Here is a 16,353-nt window from a genome sequence, read left to right as displayed (position 1 = left end):
ACAGGCGTGAGGCTGTATCCTCGATATTTAGATTCCCTGTCACTGCTTCGGCATCTACTCCATCTTCACCTTGATATTAAACATCTGTATTCTCATTAGATTATTTGATTATTCAAATGTAGACAAACTTGTATTAATTTCCACGTGCAAAAGAGTGAAGGACGAAGCAGTAAAGAACTTCATTAGTTCACCAGAACAAGTCAGAGTTAAAATTTTTATTTAGCCAAAAATATTTTCCAGTATATGCATACAAAAATTTAATTCTTTACTGGCTAAGCTTCTTGAGAGTGGATGCTCCTCTTAAATGCACCTGGTCAATTTGCACATATGGATTCATTATTTTTTACATTGGCTGAATGTTAGTTAATGTACAACAATATCAATAAAGTAAAATATTAATGGGAAAAGTAGTGCGACAAACAGTAATTAAGTAGTAATAAAATGATAAACTGAATTTGCAATAATAATAATAATAATATTATTATTATTATTATTAATTATTATTATTATTATTATTACTATTATATTAACTTGAGAATAACATTTATGAGGGAAGAATAATTTATAAAATAATTCCTACTGTCAGATAATTAATAATATTTTAATTTAAAAACCAAATAAAAAAATAAAAAAATCAGCAATGAGCCAGATTATTTAACAAAAACTTAAAAGGAAGGTTTATTTTAAAGTATTAATACGGACAGAAGAACAAACTTGACAAGCTAATAATAATAATAATAATAATAATGATAATAGTAATAGTAATAATAATAATAATAATAATAATAATAATAATAATAATAGTAATAATAATAATAATAATAATAATTATTATTATTATTATGATAATAATAACAACAATAATCATCATCATCATCATCATCATCATCATCATAAAATAATAATAATAATTTAATAATAGTAATAATACAAGAAGAAAAGTTACAAGTTAACCATGGTACAAGAGATACTCTAGTAACGTTTAATTTACAGTTATTTTAACACTCAATCAAATCCACTGAAATATGCAACCCGGAACACAGGCCATGCCGCGGTCTTACTCAAAGATTAATTTACTGAAAATCTTGAAACATTATCAGAGCCCCATCATTCACCAAACACCAGAAGGTGAGCTCTTTGTCAGATACTTTCGCCAAATTCCACGACACGACTCCCCTCTCAGATTGCACCCACAAGAGCCTAATCAGTACCGAGACAAAAGATGAGATTTATATGCATATTTGAATCCAGATGCATTGTTCTTTTCCCGAATATTACTCGGGATATTATTCCAAATCTTTACTCCTCGATACATCATCTGAGGTTGAAATGTTTCGCGGTTATAAATGGAATATTTAGTAAGCTGTCATCTCGGAGATGACACCTAGTATTGACGTTAAATTGGTAATAGTCATTATGAATGGTGTTCTTAGAAGATTTATACACAAACACTGCTGAACAATACAAGTTTGTATCATCCAGTCTTAAGACACCGCAGGTTATCAGTTTAGTGCTGCAGCATGGACCCCTAAAAAATCATGCCATGCAACTGGCGGTACCGACAGCTGTTTTTTTTTTTTTTTTTTTTTTTTCCAGGAGGGTCCCAAGAGTCAGAAACTGCTTGATGTCAGTCAGTCATCGGTGTACATCATGTCAATCTTTACGCGTTTTTACCCCATACATAATACTTGGAACTGAACTATTTCTGCATCATTATATCTTTATCGTCCTACTGACCATAATACCACTAGTCCTACAATACATTGTGATTAGGACCTGGTTTCACACATATTCCTTTGATAATACTGTTTTACATATCCATAACATGATCATCACATCCACTACAACATGCAACATTCACAAATATAAAAATAAAGGGATAAAAATTGATATGACGCTCATAGAGAGGCCAAAAAATATATACTACATCTAAATTGTTCATTATTTGAGGTGTTGCTCACTTCCTGTTAATTAATCATTAAAAAAAATACATGAACTACTATACACTCAAGAGTTTGTGTAAATAAATAACAATGCAGCAAAAGCGTTGAATTGCAAAACTCTGGTGTGACTATATGACCTTTACATGAATGTTATCTTTTTTTTCTTTGCAAGGGCTGCAGAGAACTGCTGATATTGACTCCTTCTTATGCTTAGTGTCTTTTGCTAGTTTCCAGATAAGCTGGTGCAGAACAAGTTCAAATTCAAGAATACCTATTAGCACAATACCTAGAAAATGGCAGCTGAACTAGAACTCCAAGGTCCATGTGCTAAAAAAAAAAAAAAAAAAAAGTCAGTCTGAAGCTTTGTGTATTTAGCTATCACCCCTTCACAGACAGTTCACCAGCAATAACGCCAAACATTGTGAAACGTTAGTCTCTGTTCACAACATGCAAAGACTTGATGACATAGGGAAACAGAGCCTTTCCCAAGAGCAAAGCATCCTCTCAGGGCACGTTTCCTTCAGGTACCAGAGACTCTGTAGAAGCACCTATACAAGTAAGCACCATATTAAGAGGACTTTGTCAAAAACTGACTCATTTGGCGACGGTGATGGCGATGGGAGTAGTAGATCTAGTTGTAGTTTGCGCTTTTCTAGAACCAGATCACTGAGTCCTTTCACTGATTTTGACTGGAAAAATTGTTTTATATGTGGTGGAATCTGCTATCAACCAGTGAGAAGCACATGGTGCATGGTTGAGACTGTTGTGGACCGTGCAAAAGTGTCCAAAAATTTTGACGCAAAAGTACTAACAGCATCATAACCTTGTAACTAGATTACTTGGGGTTGCAAATGGTGACCTCGTAGCTGTAGAGGCACGGTATCAACAAAAATGTAGAACATTGTGGTAGGTGGGGGCGCTCACCATCCACTCACTCGATGTAGTGCTGATCTCGGGTGTCTGCCCTTTCCTCTCTTTCATCCTTCTTTCCTTCCATCCTCTTCTGTCTTTCTTTCCTTGTCCCTCTGCCTATGGGTGATTTTACACTCCCTCTTCTGTCTTTATTTCCTTCATTCATTCCTTTTCCTTCTGCCTGTGGGTGACTCCACACTGAGTGACATGCCAAATGATGTCCTGTACACCTGGAAACCATTTACTACGCTGGGTGGTAACCATATAGCCAAATTTTGGCACCTGGTGGTTTAGTGGATATTTACTGTGCTCCAATCGGATTGAGCCAGTGAAGGTTTATATCCAAGGGATGGTTGGGGTTGATTGCTCATGTAATGCCACTCAGGGATGAGTGAGGCTGGTCACTCTCATCTTAAATGTCGAGACCAACTGCCTAGCCCCGGATGGATATTACAATCCAAGAAACACTGCAGCAACTGAGAAACTGGTTGCCAAAGAGAATGTTTTCAAAAAAGTGAATTGAGCATTTAACTGAAGAATTCAGACAGCCATTAGAGTCAAAACAGGTAAACCTTCTCACATCAATAACAGAGAGATTCAGAGAACTGCTAGAGGAAAATAGCCAAAACTCTTCAGAACCATACTGTACACATCCCAGAAACTAAAGCAGCAGCTCATAAAAGCATGGTCAGAAGTTTACAGCAGCCCCCTGCCTCAGATTTGGTTTTCTCCAGTAACATTTCTGTTGGTGAAGCATTTTTAGAACCCAAGGAGATAAAGTAGATCCTGAATACCATAACACATGAAGCAGAACGTCAGTCAGACTCTGGTACAACAAATGTAGCAGAGGAAAGCATCATCCATGAAGTAGTAGGCATAGGCCTACTACAAAGACGCATTCCGGTCACTCAAAGCCCTGATGATGAGTACTATTCAGTTGAGGAGATGACAGCTGAATATCAAGAGAAATTCCTTGATCTCCTGCATCTCAAAGCAGTTGTGTGGCTGAGAAACCCCAAGTTACAAATTGCCGCAGGAGACTTTGCAGAATATGACCAAGAGCAGGGCAAACGGTGTTTGGATATAGTGTCAGATATAATGACCTTGGTTACTTCAATAGCTCCTTCCTAGGACCTTGGCCTGACAGTGTACCTCCAACATGAGTTTGGGAGCAGGAAGTTAATTGAGCTGATGCATGATATGAGCTACACCATGTCCTACACTGAACTATGCATATTTCTGACGTCAGCTGCACTGCATATCAACAACAGCAGGAATCTACTGCTGCTGGATCCAATATCCCACCAGATCTGACAGGAAGGGAAAGTAGAGGGAAGTTCATTACTGCAGCAGCTGACAACTGGGACCACAACGAAAGAACTGTTGATGGGAAATGCACCACCCAGGTACTTCCAGGTACATCCATCTATTTATTTTCCAGATAATTATTTGTGTGTGTGTGTGTGTGTGTGTGTGTGTGTGTATATATTAGCCAGATGTTCTCTAACTCTAATCTAAGTAATGAGTAGTCACAGATACAGAATGTGCCATTTATAAAGTTAATGTATGTCCTACTATATGAGGTGTTTTGGATAATGCAAACATGTATTCCTTATTCTCCAGGAGGTGACCTGACAAAGGTAGACCACAATAAGAAACCTACTACAAGACCAGACTCACAGGAATCTGGTATTTTTGCTGCAGGTAGTATAGAGCTGATCCGGTCAGGACAAGACTTCAATACGGCCATGTATGGTCTGATAATTGTGGGTGAAGCACTAAACGCACAACTGCTACAGCAGTTCAAACGATGGTGTACTGAAACAGAAAGATCAATATCTAAGGATCTCAGTACATTACTCTGCAATCTTGAGAAAACATTTTCTTGTGATGAGGATGTTCCTTCAGTTCATGAAACTATGAACAATCTTCCTCTGCTGGAGGCATTCAGGAAGGAAGGACAAGAATCATCACCAACTTTCAAAGTAAGGGATCATTTTTTGATCAAAGTGCTTGGCCCCTTGAAAGTGTTTGTGACTGCTACAAAGGATGGACAATGGGATGCACACCAGCCTGCTAAAGCTGACCGCCTCCTACTGCTGTCTGTAACAAACAGAACAAATTATGCATGATTCCTGCCAGTGCTCCTCCTACTCCAAAGACGGTTACCTCCATCAACTGCAATTGCATTCAAAGAAGGTCATTTCGTTGCAAAGTTATCACCTAAGAACTTCAACAAATTTTGGCTTGACTACACACTGGAATCAACTAAGAACAAATCAGTGAAAGGATCAGGTGGAATTATTGGCTGGACTCTGAAAGGATCAGCCCTTGCCAGATGGATTCTCTCTCGACCTATCACTGCCAAGTATGCATTCAAATTTCAGGAGGCCACCACACGTGCAACAAAGAAACAGGAATATCGTAATCATAAGATCGAGACATCAGCTGACAAGCGATGGGACAAAAATGTTGAAAGGATTAGGGTCATGCTAAATGGACCTTTTGTATATCCTTTGAATATTACTGAGTCTCCTCCAGACCTAGTACAAATTGCAGGAGGAGCAAATGTACCCAAGCATTTTACAGACAGCCTTGGGGGTACCCTTCGGAAAGGAGCATCTCTTGCCATTTCCTTTGTGGATGACAGGCTTGTTGTGGATCCTCAGCTCCAGAAACCAGCCAAGATTCTCTATGACGCATTGCCTAGGTCAAATGTGAAGATTATGGTTGGAATGAAAAAGTCAGTCAAGGTGAAAGAAAAGAATGTTTCCATGCATGGTGAAGTCATGTATCTTCGGCTTCTGGCATTGAATGCTCTCAAGAGGGTTCCAATGAGACGTGTTATGTCTTTTGAGAATGTGCCAGTGCCACTCAGCTTGTTCACAGACAGAGCGGCCATGATTTCATGTACCAAGCTCCAGTTTCTGCACAAGCTTGAAGTTAATATACCAGGGGAGAAGATCACAGAGACTGGGAATGCTGATGCACTGGTGTTTGATGGTCATGCTGTGATTCAGTCTCTTCCCCTCCCAAATTCTGCAATACAGGAAACCTCCTTCAGAGACATGGCTGGCAATTTGTTAACCCGCCCCATCCCGACCACTTTTCCACCACTGACTCCCCCCAATCCCGACCATTTTAGGAAATTTTTTTTTTTGGCTCAAACCTTCGCTTTTGGTGAGAAACATCGAAAATTCACAGAGAAATCGCTCACCTGAGGTTTAAAATACTCGTTACAGGTAGGAGTACCTCCTTACCTTACTGGGTTTTCTATCAGGCTGGCACCAAAGAAAAAGGGTTCTATGGAAGGATAACTATTTCACACCACTCATAAACGGTATTTATTTATTTACTTGGTACGAATTTATATGTAGTACGAGAGTATATTGGTTTTCAAGCATTAATATAGGCATTATAAGCATTGTTTCACTCACTAATACCTGACCTTTTTTTTGCCACATTACCTGATCATCATTTCTAACTTTTTCTTCCTCTAATGCTATGTAAAGTTTGTCCTACAATATTGTCATTGATTGGGGAATCACTCTGGCCCTGAATTTCGTACTGTGGCATGACATGGCTATACTGGCCAGGTCACTGATAACAGGTGAATTGCTGAGACAATGGCATGTAGGGGGGGGGAGGAGGTCATCCTGGGTAAGGCATTGTCCCTGCCTGGCATCTTGTAGAGGAAGGTGTCATGTGTATACGTACCAAAAATCACTCGCGAAAATTGAAAATTGCGCAAATTAGGGACCTTGCAATTTTTTCACGTTTATGTACGTTGACGGGATTGGCAGTGACAAAACGTGTGGACGTTAAAGAACGTCGACGGGACGCCACGGGTTAACCATATCATACAAAAGAGCAAGGATGTAGCTCTGAATGATGTGAGAGAGATGCACATTGTCTTTGACCGCTATAAAGAGAACAGCATAAAGAATGCAACACGCTAGAAAACGGGCAACAACACAGGACCTTCATACCATGTTTTACCAGATGTTACCATACCAATAAGCTGGAAGCAGTTTTTAGGTGTTGCAAAGAAAAAATCTGCCCTTGCAGAGTACTGCACAAGGTACATCACGAAGGTTGCTTTGACTATCCTCAGCCAAGAGCAGGAAATTTACATCAGTGGAGGCAAGGAGGATGGCACCATTAGAGTGACTCAGATTACTGTCACAGATGTAGTGTGTTTCAAAACAAACCAGGAGGAGACTGACACACGCATAATACTCCAAAGTGTGGTCACAGCAGATCATGGGTGTGACAAGATAGTTATTTGCAGTCTTGACTCAGATATTTTGGTTCGTGTTGATCATCATCGGCTATCCATTGTTGCACAGAAAATATATTTCCAGACAGGACATAATGAGAAACAAATATCAATGGCAAGATTCATCCCAGTCCATGAATTACATAACTCACTCACACATGCATAAAGAAACATCTTGCTCTCTGTGTACTGCATAACAGGATGGGATACAGTCAGATCTTTATTTGGCCATGGAAAACGCACTGTGCTTAGGATTTTGATGCAACAAGCCCAGAGGTTTCATGAGCTCGCCACTCAGGGCATAACCCTTCTTGTCAAGAGCACAAGATATAGCAACAGGCATATTCACTGAAGCCATGTATGGCAAAACTGATACTACATCACTGAACATCTTCAGATGTGAAAAGGCTGGCAAGAATATTTAGGCCAAGAAACTCCCCCCTACAGAAGACAGCTTCCACCTGCATCTCCGTGCAGTGTACTTGCTGTTAAATTGGCACCACAGTACGACACCATATCAGAAATTCCCTGACGTCACTCAATTTGGATATATGAAAAATGAGGATGGTTCCCTGCAGGCACAAATGATATCCCAGCTGCCTGCTGCACCAGAAGTTTTGAACAGCCTTGTCTGTGAATGCAGCATTTGTAACACAGACTGTCCATGTTTCGCAAGTAATCAGGCTTGCACATCTTGTAACTAAGCGGCCATTCTTCTCAACAGTGATGACACAGAGGTTGCTTATTGCAATGTGTTTACATTGACTGCCCTTGTCAATACTGAGAGTGACTTTAACCCGTCATGTCCCGAGCTATTTCGCACCTCCGACACCCCCCAATCACGAGCTATTTTGGATTTTTTTTGGGGGGGCTAAACCTCAGCTTTTGGTGAGAAACATCAAAAATTCATAGAGAAATCGCTCACCTGAGGTTTAAAATACTCGATACAGCTAGCAGTACCTCCTTACCTTACTGGGGTTTCTATCAGGCTGGCTCCAAAGAAAACGAGTTCTATGGGAGGGTAACTATTCCACACCACTCATAAACAGTATTTATTTATTTATTTGGTACAAATTTATATGTAGTACGAGAGTATATTGGTTTTCAAACAGTAATATAGGCATTATAAGCATTGTTTCACTCACTAACTCATCAACATACCTGACCTTTTTTGGCAACATTACCTGATCATCATTTCTGACTGTTTCTTCCTCTAATGCTATGTAAACTTTGTCCTCCACATTGTCATCGATTGGGGAATCACTCTGGCCCTGAATGTCTTTATTGGCGAGGTCACTGGTAACAGATGAATTGCCGAGACAATGGCGTGCGGGGGGGGAGGGAGGTTATGCTGTGTAAGGCATTGTCCCTGCCTGGCATCTTGCAGAGGAATAGAGGAAGGTGTCTCGTGTATATGTACGAAAAATCACGCGCGAAAATTAAAAATTGTGCGAATTATGAACCTTGCAATTGCACGACGTACCAGTACGTTGATGGGACTAGCTGTGACAAAATGTTGCGACATACCCATGCGTCAATGGGATGCCTCGGATTAATGAAGGCAAATAAATTAAGACATGGCACCGAAAATGTAGATGGTTTCTAGACTTGATTTGTAGTTTGTCAAAGGATAAAGAATACTTACCGTTTACATCTTCCAATATATATGTCAAGTAGTTGTGGTGAAGGATTATTGAGGTTATATATGAGTTAAACAGTTACAGCCGAATAAGAAATTATTCTATTTAGGCAGTAGCTCAGTCGGTAGAGAGGTGGCCTGCAGTCTTACCAGGTTCAAATCCCTGCTGGGGCAGAGAACAGTTTAAGGACTTGAATTTCATAAAATCAGACTTAACTGATCTAGCAGAAGACCTACCGACATGCCGTAAAAATACTCCCACTAACACCAATACACCAGTCTTGTATGAGACAGCCCTAGCATGTATTCAGTATGAACGGTGGGTGTTAGCAACGAAGTAGTGACATGTAGAGGTGTGTGGTATGTAGGAGGACTACTGGGCCTTGGGAGCATGCTGTGAAGCTTATGCCTAGAGTTGGACACATAAAAAAAAAAAAATCGCCAGGTATATCGAAAGTAAGCATTTTCATCAACAATATCCCACAGCTATAACCTTTATGGTGAGGTGAATTGGACTTTATAACTTTTAAAATTATGAAATTCTGAATACTGTTAGTTGTTTCGGATGTGATGAATGCATCATGGATATGTAAAAAGAATATTTTCAAGAGAGTATACTGTATGTGAAAACAGGTCATCATCATCATCATCATCATCATCATCATCATCATCATCATCCAGACCTCCTTTCCCACTCTAGGCAGAGTTGGGTCATTATCACAGTATATAGCAAGACTATAGCAATATAATTGTACAGAAATGGTTCAATTCCAAGCATTATATATGGGGTAAAAATGCGTAACACAATGTACTCCGATGCCGGACTGTTATCAAGCAGCTTCTAACTCCTGGGACCTTCCTGGACAACAACAACAACAACAACAAAACATTCGGTACCGCCAGTTGCATGAACCTGAAAAACAGAGCCCTTTTCAGGCCTCTGCTGCAGCATTAATTGTTCTTATGGCTCTCTTCTGCATGACCGATAAACCTTTTATTAACAGCTTCCCAGGCCCTCCCCACACAGAATTGCAGTAAAATAGTAATGGGAATATTAACGAATAATAAAGAAGCTTCAATGTCTGGGGTTGTCAGATTATCTCGAATTATATAAACAATTAACTCTAAGCCGTTGGCCACCCCGTTTGGGATACATGGCGTCTGGCAATGAATGAATGAAAAAAATATATAGTACTCCTCACTGCTTACTGATTTTAGATTGAAGATAACGACTCTGGAGCTGCCGGGACAAACTCTCCTCAATTTGAACCCCCAAGAAGTTTGTGCTGCTCACTTGCTCAAGCTCCCGGTCACCAGTTCGGATACTTGGTTGGATTGATTGTGTGTGTGTTTTTTACTACTAAATACAATGTAGTTTGATTTTTCTATATTGACTGTAAATTTATTAGAAGATATCTTTGTTTTTATGTATTTGCCAGTATTTGTTAGTTCACTGAGAATATGATGGCCAGTGTTGAAGGTGCGGTCATCAGCGAATAACGTGCATTTCATGTGCTGGTAAGCATGTGATACCATTACTGTATAATAGGAATAAAAAAGGAACTCCATGCTCTACGGGCATATACTGGGAATGACACTGGCTATATTTAACAAACTGCATACGGTTTCCTAAATACAACGAAAACCATTTATTGGTATCCTTCATTCCATAATTATCGAGCTTGTTAATATTTGATGATTAATAGTGTCGAATTCCTTTGCCAAATCCAGAAACACACCCATAGTAAATTTTCCATCATCAAAAGAACTGAGCACTTCATTAGTGAATGAAAGGAGAGCACTTTCAGTTGACATCCCCACCCTAAGACCAATTGAGAATATGTTGTGATGTTACGATCAGTTAAAAAATTGATCGACCTGTTATAAACGAGTTTTTCTGTGGCCTTACAGTCTTGTTGTACACCAATAGGCATCTGTATTGATCGCTAAATATCGCTTACGTCATTCATGCAACCTACACATACTGACTAATAAAACTATGTACACCTGCCTGAATAAATGGGCATTTCCAAGAGGACATTTACAAACAAAGTTAAAGTCAATTACTGATTACCGTGAGGTTACCGAAACCTGTACACAAGGTATTCAAGAACACATATCTATCAAGACATAACATACACACGCATGTGTCTCTTACCAGTACACAAGAAGTGTCTCGGTGAGAGGAAGTCTTCATTTTCCGACGATGCAACATCAGGGTGAAACCCTGGATGGTTTATTGGCAGCTGGAGACTCGCTAGGGCAGGAAGCAGATTGAAGAACTTTCAGAGGGAACACAAAGAAGGCTTGGCGAGAGAGAGTGGTTGTGTAGTCTCCACTGTGTAGAAGTCAGGCTGCATCTGTTTTTATAAATATTCAGTATGAAGTAACCTTGAGACCTAACCGTTTCCTCAGATGGTGAGTATATACCAAAACTAACCGTTCATCATTCTATCTGTCTACCAGTGAATAAGAGGTTTCATTCCCAAACACACACGCGACCGCACACAGATCAAACAAACAAACACAACATAAACAGGAGGGAACATTCAGAGAGCACAGCACCCCCGTTCATCAATTCACATAAAGTCTGGACATTACGTTCGTCCCGTGACCTTGAACTTCGACCGATTGCTCTCAAAATCAGATTGCTTCATTCATGCCTGATCCATAACACTTTCCCACAACTGTTTGAGATGACCCTGCCTTCTTGACAGTAATTTTTGGGCCTTTCCTGTTTACTTTGACACTGAAATGCTCGTTTTCAGAATCCGCATGACTTGAAGCCTTCCCCAAAGCTTGGTCTTAATTTAGGAAAAAGCAGGTTAAGGTAACTTTTCCTTGTGAATTTGACTCATGATATAATGTTCCCAAAACGATACCTACCTGTTCAGATAATTTCTAACTCTTCTGCCAACATAATTTTCGATTCGATCAAAACAGCATTAATCATTTTGTTCACACAGACACATAGGTCAAACTTTGATCTTGTTCTGTGACGACATTTGACAAATGTTCACAAAATCGATACCCTTCGGTCTTGCTTTACTCTCTACACTTACGCAAAGCTTGATGGAAATTAAGTAAAAGTTGATTGGGCTGACATTGCTAAGTAAAAATTTGTTCTTGCCTGTGAGCTTGGCCATTGACTTATTTTACTGCAAGAGATAGGCACTTCCCTGGCTTAACATCAACCCCCACCACTATGGCCGGTTAAAATCGGATCAAACTGAGATACTTTGCTCTCTCTCTCTCTCTCTCTCTCTCTCTCTCTCTCTCTCTCACACACACACACACACACACACACATTGTGTGTGTGTGTGTGTGTGTGTGTGTGTGTGTGTGTGTGTGTGTGTGTGTGTGTGTGTGTGTGTGTGTAAGAGAGAGAGAGAGAGAGAGTGAGTAAAACATACTAACCTCCCAAGTGGAATTAGACACTGGCAACCAAATACAGTATGGTTCTCTCTCTCTCTCTGACTCACGTGCTCACACTCCCAGTATGATCATCCCGATCGCGGAGGTGTAACTGTGAGGCGGGTGAGGGGTGATGGGGGTGATGTAATGATTTTTTTTCCAATACCTGCCTGCTCGTGCGAAGTGCCCTGGTGCAGCACCGCTGTGTTCTCGTAACCTTTAGGACAGTCCAAATAATAACTGGTGGGGATACCGCCAGCAGGGATCTGGGTGAAATATTATCTATCGATATATTTTCATACGCGAACATTCCGTGGAGAATAATTATTTAATGCTAAAAGAGTTATGTGAAACGAAAGCCATATCGTATGGTAAATAATACGTGCAACATTTATGGAGTGTTAAAAAAACTAGTCAGTATCATTTTGTACCTGTCAGGAACAATGGTACCATCGTACCTCCGTTGGTGGTACTATCAGTACAATCGAAACACTATCTGTCATCTCTGAGATTAAACTCATGCTTATGGTGAGAGGTTCACTCAGACTGCGTCTTTCTAACTACTAGGACTGACAAAAACGCAATGTGAGCTGCATAGACAAACATCAGAGAAATATGACAGTCATCTACTACATTATCCTTACCCTTGACATCACGAAATCAGATTTTCAAGTATATTTAAACAAGAAATGTGATGGTGAAGGAATGTCTTGCCTCAGCTTCTGACGACGCAGCACCAAGGGAAACTTTTGGTGATTTATTGGCAGCGGGAGATTTACTAGGCCGGGAAAAGCAGCCATTGGGGACGTGAACCAGGCTTGGTGAGGAAGTGGAAGGGCGAAAATCACTGTATGAAGGTCGTATACGAACTGTATTATTTAATAGGCTTGATACAACAGGGGCAATCTCGGAATTGCATGTCTGTGCTTACTGTGACTTTCCCTCTCAGTACACGGATATGCTGCAGTAGTGATATAAAGATACTCGAAGACGAAGCCTGCAATCTCTACAGATTGATAGATAGATAGATAGACAGATTGACCACAAATTCACATGGTGCTTATAAAAAAAATAAAAATTCAGAAGATACAACTAAATGCAGGCTGTACAGCTCTGTAGGTAACAGTCATAGGGTCCAAAAAATGTCCATACAAAATCAGTAAAACTTAAATTTAATTCAAAATTGCCAATGGAATCTGACCATAACATTAGGTGAAATAACCGAATTTTATTCACCTGAAATGCTGCTTAAAAACTGCTTGCACATTTACCTCGTAGCCAGTAATGTACTTATTTTCCAACCCGACAAAGTATACATATCATACCTATTACAAACCCTTTAGTAAGTCAGTACAACTAAAACTGGCAACTTAAATTCCAGTTAAAACCTTTCTTACCACTTAATAAGGAACACAAACAAACCCCATAAATGTGAATAATTACCTGGATACATATAGAAGAAATATTATGTTTTATCTGAAATACAGATATAAAGTCATCTGTAGCAACGATAATCTGCTACAAATAATAAAACCATATGCATTACATATATGTGGCGTCTAGAGACAGAGGGGCGAGGGCGCCGGATGATAGTTTCGAGGAATGACATTGAAAGTTTGAGTTTTCTTTACTTCCCCCCCTCCAAAGAAAATCTAATTAAAGACCCATGTATTATGTAACATAGTGATCGTCTGGCTAAACCGAAAAGGAACCCATATATATATATATATATATATATATATATATATATATATATATATATATATATATATATATATATATATATATATATATATATATATATATATATATATATATATATATATATATATATATATATATATATATATATATATATATATATATATATATGAAAAAATCTACAGTACTATTATAGGGTACATTGCAAATGTACATAATGTAATTATTTTGGGAGACAAAAACGTAATGATTTAACAGTTAAAGTAGTAATAAAAATACTATGTAAATATTTTTCATTTCGAATGGTAATTACTTTTTTTTAAAATAAAAATTAGACTGGTTGTTAGTTGCTTTTGTATTTTGGATGTATGTTTATATTAAACTCTGAAAATTACTATAAATTATTTACAGTACAATACAGAGAGAATACCCACCATGCTTGATGGTGGTTTGATGCTTGATAGGCCTGGCTGGGATGATGCCTTGTAAGTTTCACCAGTCACTTCTCCTCTTCCTCTTCTCTTTGTGAACATGCCACTTCGTAGTAATCTTGGAACGTTCACCCTCACTTTCTTCACTAGAAGAACTCATCTTGGCACTGTAATCCATGCAAAATTGTGAAAAAAAACGTGAGTATTCAAATAAATGCACGTGTGATGTGACATAAACACAAGAGTTACTGTCTGGAGGTGGTGGGGCACGAGTGGCCTTGGAGGCCACGCTGTGATTGGCTGAGTGGAGGCGTGTCCAGTGGGGCTCTCTCTTATTGACTGAACTGCTCGCCCCTCTATTCCTTCGAAATACGAAACACTTGGCCTGATTAACAAAAAATGGAGTGACTCTGGTCTGTCTGTAGAAGTTTGAGATTTTTGAATATCGCAGTGACCCTTGTACAAGTATACAGAGGAGGTTTCTGTTTATAACAGCCTGTTGAAACCTGAAAATGGCCAGACTGACGCCCTCGCCCCTTTATGTTATGTGATGGGACATTAGTCCACTACCTGAAGTTAGTCTGTATGGCCCCACATGGATACAGTCGCTCATGTATTGGTAGAAGTCACCAACCCCGCCTGTTCCATCTGCAACTTTCCTCCACTAGTGAGTGCCCAGTCACACAAAAACAACACTCCATAGACCTCGTTCTCATTAGGTGTCTTTCTGGAAACATCATGGACTGACAAATTAGGTTTCATATATTTATGAATTACACTCCTTGTTGACTTAAACCTGGAAATGGAATGCTGCAAAGTAGCCATTCCCCTGTCACCCTCATTGATGTCAGTGGCAATTAATTCCCTAAATTAGCTGCTGGGCTGGGAGATCACAGTGAGGGCAACCTTGACGCAGTGGATGAGGGGGTCGTCCATGGGGTCACGTCTGTCACGCAATGCAGTCTTAAATAATTACCTTTATTTATGTTTAATAAGATTACGATGGAGTGGAGTAGATAGCCAAATTCCAGATAACAAAGATCATTGCCCATTGTCATGAGTACACCTGACAGTTGTTTGATCCCCAAGTTACACAGTTTTATCACTGGTTTTACATCAGCACTGAACCATGACTCACATCTACATAACTTGGCTGATGCCAATGCTGAATCAAATATTTTGCGCTTAACGTAAAGAGGAATATCTGAGTTTTTAAAAACGATGTGAACTCGATCAAATGAAACATTTTATCCAGTTCGTGAGCCCCAACACGAGTTGATATAGTACCTCTGACGTGAAGGGGGATACCAAGGTATTCATACTGAGTGCACAGATATACAGTCAACTCTCCAATTCGGAATGATTGCACATCCTCATCTGTCCCATCTATACCGAAAAAATTTGTCATACCCTGGTTGTTCTTCATCCCATATGTCTTGCAATAGTCACATAGTAATTTTAACTTCTTTTTATTTTTTCTGGTAGTGGCCAAAATAACTACCATCCATCAATATGAAGACAAGCAATCACAATAATAAGCTATCAACACCACAATAATATATTAACAAACTGATGTGATCATATGCAAACATAACAAACAAGAGGCAGTGGTGCAGCCAGGAGGGGGCCATGGCCCGGGCCCCCCCCTTTAATATCTACGTATGTTCGAGAATAGACTGTGAATGTTAAATGTCAAATACTTGTTTAATCCAGGGTGTAATACTAGGCATGTTACATATTTGGAGAACTGAAAAAATATGCAATTTTGAGTAAAAAGTCTTGTATACACATATACTTTTTAAGACTTACTTTACATTAACAAATGATTATGTCATGCCATGAGCTCTACATAACTGTAGGTGCATGCAGAAAATGGAAGCCAATGAAGCAATGATTGCTTAACCTGAGGCGTCCCGTCGACTTATGGGTACGTCACAACGTTTTGTCACAGCTAGTCCCATCGACATCGACATACCAGTACGTTGCGCAATTGCAAGGTTCATAATTTGCACAATTTTCAATTTTTGCGCGTGA

The sequence above is a fragment of the Coenobita brevimanus genome, chromosome 45 (genome assembly GCF_032717465.1).
Source record: "Coenobita brevimanus isolate Jiangsu-jjx chromosome 45, ASM3271746v2, whole genome shotgun sequence".
In the NCBI taxonomy this organism is placed as follows: domain Eukaryota; kingdom Metazoa; phylum Arthropoda; class Malacostraca; order Decapoda; family Coenobitidae; genus Coenobita; species Coenobita brevimanus.
The sequence above is the reverse complement of the archived record's forward strand: the minus strand, read 5'-3'. Positions refer to the sequence as shown.